This window comes from Sapajus apella, unplaced genomic scaffold (genome assembly GCF_009761245.1).
Source record: "Sapajus apella isolate SASKATOON/1434 unplaced genomic scaffold, GSC_monkey_1.0 scaffold37, whole genome shotgun sequence".
Classification (NCBI taxonomy): Eukaryota; Metazoa; Chordata; class Mammalia; order Primates; family Cebidae; genus Sapajus; species Sapajus apella.
The window spans coordinates 901,611-906,303 of record NW_022436977.1 but is presented as its reverse complement, the minus strand read 5'-3'; the positions used below and the strand labels follow the sequence as shown (position 1 = coordinate 906,303).

The 4,693-nt window shown below is 40.4% G+C and overlaps 1 protein-coding gene and 1 long non-coding RNA gene across 7 annotated transcripts in view; one reads left to right on the top strand and one right to left on the bottom strand.

Annotated features, from left to right (window-relative positions):
* ZNF609 (zinc finger protein 609) overlaps nucleotides 1-4,693 on the top strand; it is a 242,444-nt gene that overhangs the window by 124,629 nt on the left and 113,122 nt on the right. The gene's annotated exons all lie outside the window — the stretch shown is intronic.
* LOC116564245 overlaps nucleotides 1-4,693 on the bottom strand; it is a 20,426-nt gene that overhangs the window by 15,419 nt on the left and 314 nt on the right. The gene's annotated exons all lie outside the window — the stretch shown is intronic.

Here is a 4,693-nt window from a genome sequence, read left to right as displayed (position 1 = left end):
AAAAAAAAAAAAAAAAAAAAAAAAAAAAAAAAAAAAAAAAAGGGAGCTTTATATGCTTAACCAAATAATTTTACCTCAGAATTTTAAAGGTACGATGTTATTGCCTTCCATCTTCCAGTTAGTATTATCTTCTTCTAATTCTTAATATTGTGATGTGCTTTTATGTGGAGTTCTTTTCATTTTTACTACTAGTTGCTAAGTCCTTTTTGCTTTGCTTCCTGCATGGGCTCTATTTTCTGTGAGCTTATTCTTTGATTAATTTACACTCATGTTTTTATAATAACTCATGTTATTATCAAATGTCTTATCATTCTTGATTATTCTCTTGTATTTAAAAGTGACATATGATAGTCCTGTTTTAGAAGTTCTGTTTTCATTGGTGGGGCTTGTCATTTGGTGGCCCTTACTATAGGGGGTAATTGACCATTTATGAGGGATCATCCACCTGCCAGCCCTGTAGGTCTTTTGTCTTAGGCAAGTCATTTTTCCCTCAGAGGGCTCAACCCAGGGGAGCAAAAGGGGGTTTCTGTTTGACTGTTGCCGTCAGTGTTGCACATTCTCTCTGTTCCTACTTGTGCATGGTGCAGGTGAGTACAGAGCCTGTCTGTCCAACATATTCAGAGTAAATATTCAGATTTTTGCTAGAGTTGTGAAGGTAGAGGAGGTAGGAGGAGGCTGCCTTGGGTAATGGAGATGATCTAGAGCTCTGATTATATCTTTTAGAGATTTTGAGCGACCTTCCCCTTTTGAACCCTACCCTCTTTTCAGAGTACCTGATGCCACAAATTACTGATCTTTTCCTGGGTATTGAATGTTGGCTAACACAGTTCTTTTACTTCCACCTCTACCAATTTTATAGGCCTAGGTTTCATCTTTTTTTGGTCTGCTAGGTTAACGTTTGTCCATCTGCTTTCCAATTCCCAAAATGGTTTTCACACCTCTAATCTGCTATTCTCTTCTCTCTTTCTCTTTGTCCTCAAGGATTTATGCCGATTTTTCTTTATTTGGTTTCATTTTAATAAGGTTTTAAAAGGGAAAGGAGAATAATGTATAAGTGGAGCAACTCACCCTCAGTTGTATAGGGTGTGCCTTTTAAGAGGGTTCCCTGCTGATCAGAAGTAGGATCTCCGACCCAGCCTTTGGGAGGCCGAGGCAGGTGGATTGTTTGAGTCCAGGAGTTCTAGACCAGCCTGGGCAACATGGCAAAACCCAGTCTCTAGTTTATTTATCTATTATTTTATTTTTTTTTTTTTTTGAGACAGAGTCTTGGTTTGTCACCTGGATGACAGGCTGGAGCGCAGTGGCATGGTCTTGACTCACTGTAACTTCAGCATCCCAAGAAGCTGGGATTACAGGCATGCATCACTATGCCTGGCTCGTTTTTGTATTTTTAGTAGAGACAGGGTTTTGCCATGTTGGCCAGGCTGGTCTCAAACTCCTGGTCTTAAGTAATCCACCCACCCAGCCTCTCAGAGTGCTGGGATTACAGGAGTGAGCCACCACACCCAGCCAGCCACTGCACCCAACCCCACCTCTATTTTTAAAAATATAAAAAATAAATAAAGAACTAGGCTTTCTAAGAAAAAAAGAAAAGAGGGGGCTCTGCTTAAGGGATTTGAAATGAAGGGTTAAAATCCAGCCTGGGCCTGATGCAGTGGCTTATGCCTGTAATCCCAGCACTTTGGGAGGTCGAGCCAGGAGGATCACTTGAGGTCAAGAGTTCATGACCTATCTGGCCAACATGGCGAAACCTTGTCTCTTCTAAAAATACAAAAATTAGCCAGGTGTGGTGGTGCACACTTGTAATCCCAGCTACTCAGGAGGCTGAGGTATGAGAATCACTTGAACCCAGGAGGCAGAGGTTGCAGTGAGCTGAGACTCTGGGAGAAAAAAAAAATCCAACCTGAGCTTGATTCACAATGCCTTAAACTTGGTTAACCAGGAAGAAGGCAGCTTCTCTAATTCACAGTGGTCTTATGCTGAGGGTAGCCTTGGACATATGTGCTTGTTGCTGTTGTCTTTAGCTAATAACTTTACTCTGAGGTATATTTCTGCTTTGTTTCTTTTTTTTTCCTTCCTTTTTTTTTTTTTTTTTTTAGACTGAATTTTATTTATCTGTCTTGCATCAGAGCCCATTTCTTTAAAATTCTGTAGTAAGTTGTTTATGGTTTTTACTGGGTTGAGATACCTATTTTTTTTGGTGAATGTCCGTATGTATTTCCTTTGAATATAATAACAAATTAGTTTTGTCTCTAAATCTCTGACTAACTGACACCTAATTGGGCACTCAGTAACCTTGGTTAACACTCATTTACTTTTGCCCTCATGCCATCCAAACTCAGATTCTGAGTAATAAATTCCTGTCCCGCAAACAGTGACTCACAGAAGGAGACTGATTCTGAATGATTCTGAAACATATTTTTTACTTTTTGTTTGGGTTTTTTTGTTTGTGTGGTTGGTTTTGTTTTTTGAGACAGAGTCCTCTGTCTTTCAGACTGTAATGTGGTGGCATGATCACGGCACATTGCAACCTCAACCTTTCACACTTAAGTGATCCTTACACCTCAGCCTCCTGAGTAGCTGGGACCACAGACAGGTGACACTACACCTAGCTAATTGTTATTTTTGTAGAAATGGAGTCTTGCCATGTTGCCCACACTCGTCTTGAACTCCTGGTCTCAAGGGATCCTCCCACTTCAGCCTCCTAAAGTGCTGGGATTACAGGTGTGAGCCACCAGGTTCGGCGTTAAATATATTTTTTAAATTGAAATAATGTACAGAAGGAAATAAGCCTGATGGAGGCTAGTTAAGCAATGACCTAGTTCAGCATTCAAGAAGTTAAAGTTAGTTCTCTAAGAAGACAATAGATGCAAAGTTTGTCTTGAGGGGAGCTTGTTACCCTCTTCATGTCCTGCCTAGTTCTACTATTCACCATCTTTGATTTCTTAACTTTTAGGTTGGCATAAAGAAGACAGAGGAAGTGGGAGAAGGGAGATAACGAATAACTTGAGCCAAATGGGTATCAGCAACATTTTCTACTGTGGCCCTTAGTAGCTGCAGACTAGTACTGGTCTATGGCCTGTTAGGAACCTGGCCACACAGCAGGAGGTGAGCAGTGGCTGAGCAAGTATTAGCACCTGAGCTGTGCCTCCTGTCAGATCAGCAGCAACATTAGATTCTCATAGGAGCGGAACCCTATTGTGAATTGCACATGTGAGAAATCTAAGTTATGTGTTCCTTATGTGAATCTAACGAATGACTGATGATCTGAGGTGGAACAGTTGTATCCCTAAACCATCCCCACTCCCACCAACCCCCCTCTGTCTGTGGAAAAATTATCTTCCAGGAAACTGGTCCCTGGTGCCAGAAAGGTTGGGGACCACTGCTTTATAGGAATGTTGGGTACAATGATGATTATTATAGTATTGGAACAGAATTAAAGACAGCAAAAATCTTGAGTTTAGTGAAACAAAATACTTCTCACATTTATTAGACCAACCATATATGCTTTTTAATTGGTTGTCTCTAGTTTTATCATTTCCCATACATTGCATACAGAGAGACAGCTGTAATGTGGCAACCTGTGGCTCTTGTCTTTTATTTCCAGAATAGTGTTGTTTTTCTTTAACATAATTTCTTTTCTTTGTAGCTTTTCTTCCTATGAGTTGTTATCTCTGCGTGTTGCTTTCTAGAAGAGGATCCAGAAGGAAAATGCTTTGATGTTTAATCAGTATTTTAGGAGAGGCTGGAGAGGCTACTCTGCAGAACAGAGAGTGATACAATTTAACTCACAAGGATAGCGAAAAGGAAGAGAATTATTTCATCTGTTTAGAGTATCTGAAGAAAATAGCAGCTCATTGTTCTCCAAAGTGGATCTTGCCACCAATTGTTGAAATCTCAGCCTTGTCTTTGTACATCTCAGTGTCAAAAGAGGTCGGGGAAAAAATCCTATCTTGCCATTTTGCTTTATATATGGAATGGTGATTGTTTAAATGAAACTGTATCTACCCTGACAGTGTCATATCTGTAGTACCTAGCAGTGCAGTACGTACTAGTAATGGGCTTCAGTACTTTTTTTTTTTTTTTTTAATTGCATAAACCCTGAATTAACTAAGTTGTTCCGGGACAGTGGTTCAACGGGCCTAATAAATGGATGAAACATTAAGTTTCTGGAAAATTGTGGTGTATTTTCTTGCATTTGTGGAGAGACTAATAAAGGTTATCCTAACCTAATTTAGATTTTCAAAAGTATTCATTGATGATATTTCAAAAATATTTATTGAGTACTTCCTGTGATCAGGCATAGTGCTAACCCCTGGTATAGAGTGTTGAAGGAGACCTTTAGGAGACATTAAAGAGGGAATACCCTCCTCCATGAAACTTCCAGTTTATTCTGGTAGGAAAATGCTATAAAAATAGCTCTTTTGACTGGGCACAGTGGCTCATGCCTGTAATCTGAGCACTTTGGGAGCCTGAGGTGGGTGATCACCTAAGGTCAGAAGTTTGAGACCAGCCTGGCCAACATGGCGAAACCCTGTCTCTACTAAAAATACAAGAATTAGTTGTGGTGGCGAGCACCTGTAATCCCACCTACTCAGGAGGCTGAGGCAGGAGAATTGCTTGAACTTGGGAGACGGAGATTGCAGTGAGCCAAGATTGTGCCATTGCACTCCAGCCTGGGTGACAAGAGTAA